Here is a 16,559-nt window from a genome sequence, read left to right on the forward strand (position 1 = left end):
AATTGCAAAAATAAAAAAGAAAAAGTTAGAGAAGAAGACACCGTAATTTTTATAGTGGATCGGTCAAACTTGACCTACTCCACTCCCCCAAGCACCTCTTGGGAATTTGAATAAAATCTTTCCGACTCTTTCCACATATTAGAGCTCAACCGTTACACCACTGCTCCTTTTACGGGTTCAAGAGAAAACCCGATCCTTTCCACGATTTAGGATCAAACCGTTACAAATATTGGAATTTTTGAAGAACACAATACAACTCTCACTAGAGTAGATTTATAAGTTTAAGCACTCAAAAAGTAGATTTATAAGTTTAAGCACTCAACAAGTTTATCCTCACAATACAATAACACTCTCTCAAGAATAAGATGAAAAGAAAAATTGGGAACTTAGAGAGAGCAACAATGAAACTTTTGAGTTTTGGAGGATTATGAAATGTAAAATTTGTTTTAGTTTAAAATTTGGAGAGAAAGATGGTTTATATAGAGATAGAAAATTTTTTAGAAACCATGATTAATTTGGACCATTGGATTTTGGAAAAGAAAAATCAATGGTGGAGATTTTAAATTAAATTAGTCATTAGATACAAACAAATTATAATATTAAATTCCTTTTCTTTTTAAAATTAATCTAAAAAAAAAAAAAAAACATACCATGTGTCAAAAACTAGCCGTTAGACACAAACATAAAATAATATTAAATTCATTTTCCTTTTAATTCATTTTCTTTTTAAATTCATTCTTTTTAAAGTCAATCCAAAAATAAAAAACATATCATGTGTAAAAAACTAGCCGTTAGACACAAACATAAAATAATATTAAATTTATTTTCCTTTTAATTTCTTTTTAATTTTATTTTTTTTTATTTTAAATCAATCCAAAAATCAAAAGTTCATCATATGTTTATCTCTTAATGATCTACCATTCAACCAATATGCTGCCACATGTCTTCATGCAAATGGTCTGGCTATGCCACGTCATCTACCACGGTATTTTCTCTATAGACTTGTTTCGGTCATATCGTTTTCGTTTTAGCTCCGATTTGAGTGATTCAAGAGGTGTTGGAATTGTTGTTTCGAGCTCTATGCTATGGACATATTAAAACACTAAGATTTTCAGTAATTAAAAATTGAGTTTGTTATCATCAAAATATTGATTAATTAATTAATTTGATATTAAAAGCCAAAAAGCCAACAAGGCGTTGGTTGCTAAATGATCATGTAAACACTAAACGATCAAGCCAAATGCATGACGATGGTCGTCATTGCTAAACGATCTGACTTAGCTAGATTTTGAGCAAGAGCAAGAGAAGCTGGTTTGACCGATTCTCTCGAGGTTTGGTCCGGTTCAGCTTCAAATGGTTTGTGGTTGGTCCGATTCAGACAATTCGGGTCTGGTTCAAGCGATTTTGGAGTGGTTCGAGTGGTGTTGAAGCTGTTTTTTTGTAATATTTAGGCTTTTGTTTGCTTGTTTTTGCCAAAACTATCATTACGTGTTTAATTATTTATGCATTGGATGTATGTTATAATTAACTAAATCTTGTATGTGCATATAATATGCCATTTAGATTTAAAATTCCACCATAGGAAGCATGCAACATGCATTGAAAGTATGTTATAATTTATTATAATATATAGTATGCATGTTAGGGTTTCTTGTATTTAATATAAGTGTTATATTAGATATTGAATGCCTGTATGTTGTGGATGTTTAGCATGTCTAAAGTTTTATAAGTTGTTATAAAATTAGACATTTAAAATCCATAACAAAGAACAGATGCATGCTCACGTAGGTTAACCACTTGTTTTAATTAGTTAAAATAGGTCGTTAAACTTGTAAAACTAGGGTTGCAAACTCAACCGGTATATAATTCTGTCGAAGGTTGGGGTATTTAAGAACGGTCTACGAAATGCCTCCTACTTAGGGATTATGGCCGAATAATTGAGCATTGGTAACTAGTTTTATGAGTATTCGTGAGCAATGTTAGGTAATAAAAGGAATTCTCACCTAGACATCGTAGGTTTAAGTCCATTTATATGAGTTATACATGGATAAACCACATAGACTTAGGGTTATTTTTATTAGCCAGAAAAGAACCTAAGTATATAGTTACCCAAACAATAGAACACTTCAGTGGTAGTGAATAACTTCTATATGATAGAGTTATTAGAAAACTTCAGCGGGAGATTAATAACATACGCGGTATGTTATTCTTAGCTTTCGCATCCCTAAGAGTTCACAGTCTGGATTTAAGTGGTACTTCGTATCATCCTGGGAGTGACCTCCTTACGGAGAGTATTTTTTAGCTTAAATTTAGACTCGAGTGAATAAGGGGAAGTTGTTCGATCAGAAATCAAATGTATGATTTCAACTGCCACGTCTCCACATAGTTCACACCATGAGATTCATATGATGCTTCGTGTCACCCTGGGAGTGACCTCCCTACAGAGAGCAGATGTATGCATCAATACCAAGGTGAACAGAGGAAGTAGTTCATAGTAAGTGGGTGAAGGAAATGTGACAACATATCCTACGATCTTCTCCATTAATCTGAACCGTGAGATTCTTATGTTGCACCTGCTAGTTAGCTTTAAGCGGCCCTTTGCTAGTTGTTTAACGACGACTATCCCTACGGAGGGTTGTAACATAGGATTCGGAGCAACTCAAGCTCCAGAAATGGATAAGATTTCTTTGGTCATTCGTGGCCTCTGATGTCCGAAAATGGTGGGTCTACACTTACAGAATTATTAATTGTTAATAATGTCTGACCAAAAGCGATACCTAAATGACTATCGGAATATGAGTTATTCTGAAGGTAGTATTTAGTCAAGAATGTCTTGATGTAGTATCGTTGCAAAAGAATAATCTTGGGTAAATTATTAAAATTGCTAAAACTTGATTGGATATTTAAATTTCAGAATGACAAGTTCAATAGTACAAGTGTTGGCGTCAGACTAAATTTATTGGGGATAATTATGTGAATTGGAAATAAAATTTGAACATGATACTTGTGATAGACGATTTCGATTTGTCTTAACTGAGGACCGTCCTCCCATTCCTAGCTCTAACACAAACCGAAATGTTCGGGATGTATATGACAGATGGGTCAAGGCTAATGATATAGCCTGTGCTTATATCCTCGCCAACTTATCTGATGTGTTGACAAAAGAAGCATGAGGATATGAGTACTGCCAAAGAGATTATGGAATCTCTACGAGGGATACCATTAAGCACGTTTATAATAGTCACATCAAAGTGGGAACCAATGTTTGTGAACATGTCCTGGACATGATGGTCCACTTTCATATGGCAAGAAGTAAACGGTGTTGTCATGAACGAGAGAAGTCAAGTTGGTTTTATTCTAGAATCTCTTCTGAAGAGTTTTATGCAATTTTGAATGCATTAATGAATAAAATTTGACTATTCTGCTGAATGAGCTACAGGTTACTAGACAGAGTTGAGAACAAAGGGTCTAATGCCAGAAGTAAATGTTACTAATGCCGAGAAATGATGAATGTCCTCCAAGCCTGAAGTTGCTTCCTCTTCAAAGAATAAGAGTATTCTTGTGAAGAAAGGCAAAGGGAAAGGGAAGAAGAAGCCTATTGGATTGAAAGGCAAGGATAGCGCTGCAAAGGGAAATGTTTCCATTGCAACGATGAAGGGCACTGGAGGAGACACTACCCTCAATATCTTGTCGAGAAGAGAGCAGAGAAAAGGTAACCAGACTAACTTGACCCTGGGACCATTTGCTCAGCTCATCCAGTGGGAGAAATTACTACTTTTTTTTAATTGTTAAAACTTGTATAGAACAAATTGTATATATTTTTGTGATAAATGAAATGTTCATTTTCAAAAATTATGTTTGTTCTAGCAACCTCTATGAGAATCAAATTGTTAAAAGCCATTTGTAGATATTCAAATATCTAAATGGCTAGATCAAAGTATAGAAAGTTTAAAGATTTCTAGATCTGACTATTAACAAAGAATTGTTGAGATAGGTCAGATGCATCTTGCTCAAGGAGTTGAGAGTACCTCAATGTAGTGGGAGGAAAGTGTACTTCCTGACAATTATTGAGATTAAAATGCAATCCCCTTATAGTTTTATCTAAAGTCTATTGTATACTAAATTGTTTACAATAATTCTCTAGGCTAAAGTGTCTGAGAATTACCTAGTAGGACTAGGAATACCAGATAACCTAGGGCAAGTGGGAGAAATATCGGGTATAGAGATACCGAATGGTAAAGATGGGTATAGGATGCTCTAGTTTATTGTATTTCTCTATAAAACTCAAAAACTTAGTCTTATATATCGGATGTATAAGTTACCACTGGAGTTTTAGTCCAAGTGGGAGTTTTTTGGATTTTATGTCCTAAAGCTCGTGGTATTTAAACAATGGAGCTTATTCTGAAAATTCAATAAAGGTATTATTGAATAAATCTATTGCTTAAATAGAAATCCAATAAGTCTAAAAGTCCCTTGACTATTGGATGAGTACTTGAACTTTGTGTGGAGACATAAAGGTGGATTAGGTTCGAGTAAATAGTCAAAATGATCTATAGTACATGGATAAGGTTGGGTACCTTATTCTAGTAACACTATTGGATACGACATGCTCTGTAGTTGTTACAAGGAGTTGTAAAGTGCTACAAATGAAGTGATCCTAATTCGTTCATGTTGGACATGAGGAGTGAGGGTGTCCTTGTGCAAAAGAGTTTGTACAAGATCGGACCACGAAATGAGTCACTCTTACTTTATAACGTTGTTTACTGTTTAAGACTGATTATTTCAAAGTGATGACCTAAGTAACTGACCTTAATTCTGAACTAACTATGAACTCCTATTTATCTGGGATTGCCCAAGATTTACATAGGTGAGGGTTGGCTCAACAACGCCGGCTCAATATGACTGCCATTTTAGGGGTAAGACTGGATAGATAGCTGGGGACATAGAGTACAAGAGGGAATTCGCTCCTACCTGTTTTAAGGATAGTAAAGAGGTTGTTCCTTTAAGTGTTGTTTCTGGGGCTTGAACAAAGGATCCCTCCCTCTCATTTGGAATGAGAGGGACTCGATTTAAATATATGAAGATGAATTTGTGTAAAAATTAATTTAATATTAGATATTAAATTAATTAGAATTATTCAAATTGTTTAAATAATTATTTATTAATTTTATTAGAAAATTAATTTTTGAAATTAATTTGTAAAATTAATAAATTTTGATTTTAGAAATAAAATATTAATTTAAAATCAATTTTGGATTTTTGGAAAATGAAAAAAATCACACAAAACTTGAAAATGGGTTTTCACGTTCATCTTCAAAGTAACTTACTTGGAACCCACTTTCTCCTTTGATTTACTCCAAGCATGAGCTGCATCCCATGTAGGACTTCTCTTTGCATGATAGTGAAGAAAGATGATGAGAACCGACTGAATTTTTGCTGAAAAATTCGGATGAAGAAGGAGTTCTTCAATTGGTTCTGTCCAGTGAGTTTTCTCCATATTCCCTTTGATTCCAGCTTATTTTGAGTCCCACAACTCAATCTAGAGCACCAAGAGGATAGTAAGGAAGATCTTGTGGTGGTCTAGGATTCGGGGGATTTTACAACTGAAAATGGGAATTTCGTTGGTTTGGCCAAGGTATGTTCATGAAACCTATTATACTCTGTTTTTAGCATGTTTCTTTTCAACTAAAATTAATGAACTAGAGTGCTTATGGATCCTGATTTCTTCCACTGCGTGATGGTGTTGATCCAACACAAGATGAATACTAGTAGTAGATAGAGTAGTATGGAGTACTTTAGGCTACATTTGATGAATGAGTCCCATCACTTATATAAACTGTAACACTCGACCTTTTGAGTACTTAGATAAAGGCCGTTACGACATAATGCACATTTTTATTCAAAATTTTGACCGTCATAAATTCAGTGAAAACAAAAAAGACCATTTTAAATTGAAACTTAAATCAATAACAGCCCAATAGTCAAAACATTTTGTTGAGATCCCAAATAAAATATTCATAAAGAAAATCAAAATAGTAATAATAATCCAAAATAAACCAATAAAAAAACATGTCAAACTAAAATAAAATAAGTAATAAGACGTCTGTCTAAAATAAATGAAAGAAACTTGAATTGTGTGAAAGCGTTTTTCTATTATCCCGTATGGCTCTATCTCGAGTCCCTCTAGTCTCTCGCTGGTCCATTCCTATTGTTACCTGAAAACATAAGAGAGGAAAGGATGAGTATAATAATACTTAGTAAGTGTCCCGTTACTAAGCCCTCTAGGTTCCTATTAGCTAGTTTATCTAGGCACCAGTGTACACCCATCATATCAGTCGTAGTGATCCCGAAGGAACACGCATCAGTCACAGTGTATAACATGAAGGTCCACCAATCAGTCATAAACATGAACCCGAAGGTACATGAATCAGTCATAGACATGAACTCGAAGGAACATGAATCGGTCATAGACATGAAACCGAAGGAACATGAATCTGTCATAGTGTGTAACCCGAAAATCCACAAATCATTCATAGACATGAATCGAAAGAACATGAATCAATCGTAGTGTGTAACCTGAAGGTCCACAAATCAGTCATAGACATGAACCCGAAAGAACATGAATAAGTCATAGTGTGTAACCCGAAGGAACACGAATCAGTCTAGAATAATCAGTCTGAACAGTCTCAAGAAATAATCCAAGTATTCTTAAGTAAACAGTCCAACTGGTAGGGACGGTTGGTTCGAAGGTGAATCAGTAGAAAGACACTTACCTCAATTTTTAGTCAATATGAGCTCAAAAAACCTTAATTTTTATTTGCCCAAAAGGTCACAAATCAAGTCCTAAGTGATAAACCAAAATTAGGATTTCCAAAATAAGGCCAAAATTTCCAATCACCTAATTTACATCATCCATTAAGGCCAAATATTCACAGTTCCAAGGTCCAATTACTGACCCGAATTGTCTCGAAATTGATCTCAAATTTGGAGAACAACACCTCAAAATCCTTTGATTCATGAATCAAACCCTATACCAAAAATCCAAATTAATTTCATCATTTATGACATAATTCCAATCACAACTTAACCGGAATGTCTCCAAACAACTTACCCAACACGTGGGTTGGTCCTAAAACAACTTCGAAGCTTTAAAATCAACACAATCCAACAACTATATCACTAAAATCAACTTTAACTTTAATGGACAACAATTTTAGACCTTTTAATCCAACCTCCAAAAATCACAAGTAAAACAAAAGTTAAGCCAACACTTAGTGGATATCCAAAAATTCTCAACCTAATAATTTTAATCTTATCAGAAACTACCTTGGGTGTCTGTAAAACCCAATTTCAACATCAAAACAATATGGGTGAGCCAAAACTTAAATTAAAATTTGATGGGTATTCACGATCTTCCAAGAAAACCTATAAAACACCAAATAACTTACCTAAGATATCAATTCCCGTGAAAATGGTGCCAGCGGCGATGGCAATCATAAACAGGCGACGGTTGTAGCAATCGAACAACACAAATTATTTACGCTAGCGGCTGGTAGTGAGGGTCATGCATGAGGAGGGTTTGCGAGAGTGAGAGAGAAGGGGAACTTCTAGTTTCACAGATTCTATTCAGCAGCGGTTACGGACAAACCATAACTTCAAACAACGATCCAACCATTCAAAATGAAACTCTATATGTCCGAACAAACTGACCAAATTTTAGCACGATCCAATGATTCAAACTCCAACAATCAACAATTTTATGGAAGCTGTCATTGAAAAAACCGAATTACTTTCTCTCTGATTTTCTACCTCTTTTCACTCTTCTTTAATTTCAAAAAAATCCCAATTCTTTCATTTTTTTTTTTCAAATTTTAAAAAGATAAATAAAATATTTATCACAATTTCTTCAAAATCTCCAAAGGTTCTATTAAATTAATAAATCAATTAACTTCTCAAATTACCTTAATTTAGGCTTCAAAAACCAAAATTAAATGATATAAAATCCATCAATTTAATAAAAATTAAATCCTTTAAAATATTTAAATCAATTTAAAACCATATAAAATGAATTATCTCCTTAATTGATTTAAGTTGGCTCCAAAATCCAAAATCAAAAGGAGGCAAAATTCAATATTTTCAAGACAATTAGTTCGAATATCTAATCAATTAAATTCAATTTAACCAATAAAAACTTTTCAATTATTTGAATTAAATCCAAATTTCCAAAAATGAAAGGAAAATTAAAACTCAATAATTTTATATAACTAACTTAAATTTTCCTGAATTTTGAGATGTTACATAAACTTTGCTTTACAGAGTGTGCATGTAGTCTCTTAACTTTCCTTTATATAGTTCATGTTAGGGGTGTACATCAAATCAATCAAAACCGACTCGACCGATCAAAACCGACCAAATTAAGGTCGGTCGGTCGGGGCTAGGGGTCAGTTGGTTGGTTTTCGGTTTTCCTGAAAAAAAAAGGTTGAAAATCGACCGACCGACCGTCAAATATAAATTTTTTTAAAAAAATAAGTATAAAAGCAAGCTCATTACCACCAACTCAAGCCCAAGCCTACTATTTTATTATTTATTTATTTATTATTATTTATATTGGCTAATTTTCAAACCCATTACATAATTTATTTAAATTTTTCATTAAAAAAATGATTGATTTTAAATTAAAAAGATTTCTAATTTTATCAACCTAACAATAACACATTATCAATTCATTTCCCTTTCATTCACCTTAACTCCTTTTTTTTAAAAAAAAGCAAACTGACCAAACAGACCGACCGACTTAACCACGATTTCGGTGTCGATTTTCTCCCAAAACCGATACCGACCGACCGATGTACACTCCTAGTTCATGTAACTGTTGAGTCGTTCTGGCGATCACAAAACCACTAACAGAAACGACAGTTGATGCTACAATCACTCAGCTCTCTATCAGCTCCTCCATGAATAACTATCTATAAAGAATTTGGACCATAACCATTCGACCTAGTGTTAAGATCCAGTGGTTCTCCTTTTATACTGCTAGGGCCTCCATTAGCCTCAGAGGTCTTCCATCATTCCATGGTCCTCCATAGTACAATTAGGACCACTATGGTGCAGCTAGATCCTCTGTAGAAGTACTGCTAGGACCTCCATTGTAATGATTCTCTGCAAAGTCCTCCATAGGTCATTTATAGTACTACTAGGACTTCCATGGGTCTTCCATAATATTACTAGACTCTCTATAGAGGTCCTCTATCGTATTGTTAGGTCCTCTGCAAAGGTCCTTTCAAGGGTCTTTTATGGTACTACTAGGACCTCCATGTATTCCATGAGACTACTAAATCCTCCATAGGTACTACTGAGATCTTCCATGGGACTATTAAATCCTCCGTAGGTACTATTAGGGGGTGTTTGTTTCAAGGATTGGGAATGGATGGGTTAGACATCCTAAGCCCAACCTTTGTTTGAGGCATGGATTAAGGAAGCCAAGCCTTTTCCCATGAGTTTGAATAGTAAACATTATTCAAACCCATGGATTACCTTTCTTTTTTTTTTTTTTTTTAAATTTAATCTAGGAAGTGCGTCGGCCAACCTCTGGACACCACTTTTGACAACCACCGCTGGCTAGCTCTGGATGCCACCCTCTAGTGACCACTGCCAACCAACTCTAACCACCACCCTTTGATGACCGCCGTCGGCCAACTCTGGCCGCCACCCTCTGGCAACCGCTATCGGCCAACCTTCGACTGCCACCTCGATGATCATCGTCCACCAACCTCCGACCGCCACCTCGGTGATCGTTGTCGGCCAACCTTTAGTTACCACCGTCCAACTCTGACCACCATCGACCAATCTTTGGCAATCCCCATTCCCCTGGAAAATTCTAACCACCAACTCTAGCCAACCTCCAACTGCCACCTCCTGTGACCGCCACCAGCCAACCTTAAAAACCATTAATAAAAGTGCTCTTAGTATATAATAAACTAGATAAATTTGTATATAAAAAAACTTTTAAGAAAGAACGGCAATACATGTGTGTTTTTTACTTTAATGAGTTTTTATCAAAAGTGTTTCAATAAAAATGAATTTTTGAAAGATTTTTTTTCCAAGTCATTCCAAACATGCTATTAGACTACAATAGTATAAGTATATTTATTTAGGCTATATGTGTAGAAAGCTCTAATTTAATTTAATAACATTTTCATTTTTTTTTATTGGTCAATTTAACTAGCTCGAAAACTTAGAATCATTTTTCTAAACGTAAAGGTTTAAAATAAACTCAAAATTTATGATTTTTTATTCTTCAAATGTAATTTGATAAAAAAAATATAGTTTTTCAATAATTGAATCTAATATTAAAATACTAGTTTATTTCAATTTTAAGTTAACGTATTATAGCAAAAAAAAAAATAATAATTTTCAACCTAGTTAAAGTGACAAAAATCTATGAAATTTTATGTCAAAATCCAGTAAAATTAAACATCAAATTATCAAAACGATAGATTAAATAAATTTATAGTTTTAGTCCAAATCTCTATTTCAATTTTTTTAAAAAATATTCTTATAAATTTTTTGGTTTATTTTAAACTTAAATATATTAAAATAATTAAGATTAAGATGATAAATTTAAACTAATCTAAAATCTAACTAAGGATTAAATATAAGAAAATATTTCACAAACTAATATTTATAAATCTCTGCATTTTATCCCATCTTAAACGTAGACCTACACTCCTAACCCGGCTTAATAGGCTTATTTGTTGAACCAACCGTTAGTTGATTTTGTAGGAACCGAGTAATTTGAAAGATGTGGAGTAATTGAGAAGAAATGGTGAAGAAAATAGCCTTAGAAAGGTCAAAGTTGACCTAAGGCACCAGAGAGAGAAACAGATGAAGAAAAAGTTGTTGAAGAGGCATTGCAAGACTCAAATGAACATTGCTCAATGCTAGAAACCCAATGTCACAATGCTGTTGTAAAATCTAGCTAGATGTATATATATATTTTTTGTTTTGAAAGCATCTTTTTTCATTTTAAGTCATTTGTGTGGAGATTTTAAGGACTTCTATTCCAATTTTCTCCTACTTTGACCAAAACCTTTGAATTTTACTTAATTTCGTTATGTAATGGATGATTCCATCATTGGGGATCCGAATTTCAATGTCTGATTGGACCGAAACTCTGATTTAGAGGTTGGTTTGGCTCGCACTTTATCCTCTTGTTTGGAATGTAACGATTTGTGAATTTGAAATCATCTCTTGTGTTTAGATAACTTAGAATAGTAAATGATTTGAATTCAATTAAGATTTTTTTTTTTTTTTTTTTTTGAAAAAAGAGAAAAGATTCGTTCCAAAACTATGGAATTTGGATGGATTTTAAACTAAAAACTATCTATTTTAGATTTTACCGATCTTTTTTTTATATTATGTTAACTAAAACCTACCAGATCTTTTTTATAAATCTTTTTTCATTATTAGTTTCTATTTTTATTTTTTCATTTGTCTGTTTAGTTTTCTACTTTTAAAATTGTTGTTCCCTTTACATTTTTTTCTTTTACCATAACAATAATTTCAATATTTTCAATCTAGATTCTCCATTATAACTTTTTTTAATAACCAAACGACTGAAGGTTTTTTTTCCTTTTTCTTTTGCTTCATCTTAAATATGTTTACTTTATATTTATTGATTTGATTGATAAGATAAGTAGTATATTTTTCTTTTTTTTTTTCTTTTCATAAGAATAATATGTTCTTTTTCGACTCTATATAGATTTAATTTGTTTCATTTATCTGAATGTAAATTAGTTAAAATAAAATTTTGTTTCTTTAAATTTTCTTTGGGAAACAAAATAAATCAAAACCTTATTTAAGATGGATTAGGGATTGAAGATTAAAGATGGTTATTGGTATATATATATATATATATGATTTTTTTTTTAGATTCAGTTTCGAAAGTAAAACACACCCCCGACGCTGGAAACAACGTCGGGAGTACAATCGTTGGGAGATACAATATCTTCGGATGTCGTACAATAATTATCAGAGTGATGCATAATCCCCAACGAGTAATTAACCATTGAAAGTTATGCATAACTTCTGACTGGTCTTTCTCGTTGTCAGGAGATATGTGTATATCTCCCAACGAGTAATATTAAGCATTGAGAGTTGGTACTAACTCCCGATGGCTACATAATACTCATCGGGAGTTAGTAACCTAATTTATCATATCTAAAATCTATCAGAAATCTCTCTTCCACATTTTCATCCTCTTTCTGCCTCTCCCCTCCATCCAAATGCGAATCCGACATTTTCATCAATCAGGTTGCCGCTATCAAAGCAAAGCAAACGTCGTGCCACTATCGGACCATATCGAATGTTGTCGGAGCATATCAAACGTCGTTGAACGTCGCACCATCGTCGAACGTCGTCGAACTCCGTCTGCCTTCTCCAAATCCCCTTTCCTTGTCGTCAGGTAATCTCTCTCTCTTTCATGGTTGTGTTTAATGTATTTTGATGGTGAAATCAAGATTTATTTAGAGATTTTGATAGTGAAATAAGGGGAAAGGTTCTGAATATTGAAGAAAGACCAATGGTATGGGGATGAATAAGGAAGGTTTGAAGAAAGACCAATGGTATAGTGTCATCGAATCATCGTTATTACTATTTTTTATTCCTTCTCTTCATTTGCAGTGCTTAATCTTGCGTCTTGACCAATTTAGAGTTTATTTATCTATTTACGTGCTTCTTGATAATTACCTTTTTTTTCCTAAAAAAATGATTAAAAAATGTAATTTGTGTTTGCTATTAAATTTCAGTTGGAAAGAAAAATCCAAAAAAAAAAAAAAAAAAAGAAAGAAAAAGCAAAAAAGCTAATCAATAATGCTTAAGTCTTAATTTCATTGATTGTAGTCTAACATTTAAACATGTTGTCTAAATTTAAATGTTGTGTTCCCCAAACAATATTGAATAAAATTTTTGTCATGTCATTTTCTTTTTAATCAATCAGTTGAGTTTTGATAATGAAAATAGTGTAGTATTCAAATAGTTAATAAATTAACTTAGATTACATTTAATAAGTATTTAAACCTCATTTGATAATGTTTTCGTGTTTAGTTTTTTGTTGATCAAATCCTTAATTTTTGGATCAAACACAGGTTATAATTTTTTTTGGATTATCTCTCATTCATCATGGAGGGCCAGTCAACTTATCTAGAGGTTTTGAGAGACATACAACTTATTCAATACTTAATGATGAAGAAACTAACATAGAGTGTAATATTGTTGAAGAAAATGAAATGTTGAATCTTATAAATGATCTACAAGTTCTAATTGACAACGAAGAAGGGATCGAGAATGAAATGTCCTCTAATGGTTAAGAAAGAGATACCACAAACTTGTTTGAGTATTTAATGGTTGAAACATGTAATGAACTATACCCTGGTTGTTCGCAATTTTCATTTTTGAACTTTTTAGTAAAGTTGATACAAATCAAAGTTTTAAACAATTGGAGTAAAAAATCTTTTGACATATTGTTAGAATTGTTAAAAGTAGTGTTTCTAGTCAGCATTGCTATACCTACTTCCTTTTATGAAGCTAAGCAAAAATTGCGTGACTTAGGTCTAGGTTATAAGTCTATTCATGCGTGCAAATACAATTGTGTATTGTATTGGCAAGAATTTGCAGATTTACAACAATAACCAGTTTATGGTGAGTCTTGTGACAAAGTTAATGATGGCAAGGATTCACCTTATGGGTTTTGTTTGTTTTGTAGGATGTTGTTTGGAGATGATGTTGGAAATGTTGTTGGAAATGTTGTGTTGGAGATCATGTGTTAGAGATGCTGTGTTGAGACGTTGTTAAGAGTTCTTTCTTCTATGTATTTGTAAAGATATATTTCTTTTGTAGACCATTTTACCAACTTTTCTCTCTTTTATGTAATAAAGAATACTATCAACTTTGTTTGTTTTGTTTCTTATATGAATATTTTTTAGTTGCTTAATGATGTTATATATTTTAGGTTATTTAGATTAAATGAAAGAAATTAAAAAATTAAACATTAAAAAAGAAAGACTATCTCCCGACGAAAAAAGTCGTGAGTTTCCCAGCCGCTGGGAGTTCAAATTCAGATTTTGAATTTCTGAAATTGAACTCCCGACAAAGGGATATTTTCTTGTAATGGCAGTAAGTTTTTTTTTAATATAAGAAAAAGAGAAAAGAAAAGAATTCTATGATAGTTTAAAGAAAGGGTCACTTGCATATTTAACAAAAAAGAAAGGATATATTGCAATTATATCCACATTTTTTCTCTTTTGCAAATATAGCAAACAACTTCAGCTCAATTGAATTAGAATTGGTAGAAATCTAAAATGTCCTTATATACCTCCAAATCATGAAACATCCCGCGAGAAAGGAAAATATGTGAGTTCTCCAAAGTATATTATTTGATATACTTCATTAGTAAAGGACCAAGTTGTCACACCCCCTCCCAGACTACCTTTAAACCTGTAAGGGAATGTGATTGCAGTAGTTACCACCCAATTAGTAACACTTACTGTCTAACTAACTAACTTCACATGCTTAGAAAGCCTGGTAAACAAAAGTATAATAGTACATACAGAACAATTCTACTAGCACTTTCCATTCAGAAACAGTAACAAGGCTTAATACATCTTAAGACAAACATAACATATATACAACACAAAACCAGTGAGTCCCGACATATTAGTCTAGTCCCTATATGAACATGACATGTGTATGAGTATACAGAACCAACACCTAAACTCCTTCCTGAGCTAAGTCCTTCAGTGGCAGAATAGTAGCAGAGTTACCTCTTGGGGAATTGACCGCTACCTTACCGCTACCTTGGGAGAGAGAACATTTCAAATAAGGTGAGCTACTAGCCCAGTGAGTGTCTAAATAAGTACAACATCATACTTTAAATTTGGAAACTACCAAGCAAGCTCATACTTAAAACTTTAAAACATATAACATCTAGAAAGCATTAAACATCTGAATCCTTAGTTGAGAGAGAACTTCTTTGCTCAATCCCTCAACGTCAAGCCTTAGCTAGTGTGGAGTAACCTTGACACAACCAATGTCGAATCTACCTACGTGCACATGGTATTAACTAAGTACCATTAAACCTTAGGTACTACTGTCCAGATACCTTCTCGGAGTCCTTCAATATCGGGTTTATCATGCTCAACATATCTTTATAACATATATACTTGAAAGCATAGTAACATAAATAAGAGCTTTTATATCTCCTATACCTCTAATGCATGTTTTGCACACATAAGTACTTTGAACATGCTTTATAAACATTTTCTAACTAGCATGCATTACAAGCTCTTAAAACTTGATTTGCTTGGAATCATTTTTATAGTTAAGCTAGCATGAGTTACTAAACATTTAGAAAACTTCTTAAATTTGTCATTCACGGCTTTGGCAACTCCTTTAAGGTTGGTAAAGCTTCTCTTATTGGTGTCAATCTTGTGGATATAACAATATACTCTAGCTACTAGTAATGGACTCCCTTTTGAGACTAACTTGCATAATTAAGCTCAACATAAGGTCTAAATTAGGGTATCTTCAACTCAACGCATACCTTCTATGCATCCAACACTTAGGAAAAATCTTGGTTGCTTAAGACTAGATCATGCAGCCAATTAGCACCAACCATGCGTCAGCACTTGCCTATGCACTTATCCAGCCGCACGCCTTCGCACACTCAACGCAACCCTATGCTCCCAGCCTTGTGCGCCTACTCGCACACACTGCACAACCTTTGCGTCAATTAGTTCTTGCGCGTGCATTATCTTCAATGGGTCCAAGCTTTCAACGTATGCCTACTCAACGAATCGTGCACTCCCTGCACAACTCATCGCTTAACTTGGTCACTTGTGTGCGTGTCAACCCCACTTGAGCTGCCAGTTTGTTCAACCCAAGCAACTATCTACTTGTTCAAAATTCTCAAAATCAACTTATAATTCAAATAACTCATCTTCCAAGCCTTTTCTCAGAAAATTTCCTTCTACAAACTTGTTCAAAATCGTCTTAACCTGCTTACCTTAAATTTTGAGCTCAAGATTCCTCGTGGTTTGGCCAAAATATTCAAATCTTCAACACTGGCCCAAAATCACCCGAGAGCTCGACCTTCTTGCAAACTCTTTGAATTCCAGCTTGATTCATATGGAGTTTCCTTCTTGCAGACCTAAAACATCAACTAGACTCATAAGGCTTTCAAATGGCTATAAATTCACCTTGATAGCACAATTAGAACGTTCAAACCAACCTTTTGAAGCTGGCCATCCTCTTTTATACCATAGACTGCATGCCTTCCCTTAATTTCAACCTACCACTGCCTCCCATTTATTGAGATTAAGTGATTTGATTATGATGACAACTGGCCAATAGCAGCACAATGTTCACTTGGAATATCATGCTTATAAAATAAAACACTTTACTTCAAAATAAAATATTGATATTGTTGAAATTATATTTTAGCCTTAAGGGCGTTTTTGTCTTTTATCAGTCTAGGGTTTCTCATTGTTTGATTATTTATACCT

Source organism: Benincasa hispida, chromosome 10 (genome assembly GCF_027475165.1).
Source record: "Benincasa hispida cultivar pf3 chromosome 10, pf3_genome.v1.1, whole genome shotgun sequence".
Classification (NCBI taxonomy): Eukaryota; Viridiplantae; Streptophyta; class Magnoliopsida; order Cucurbitales; family Cucurbitaceae; genus Benincasa; species Benincasa hispida.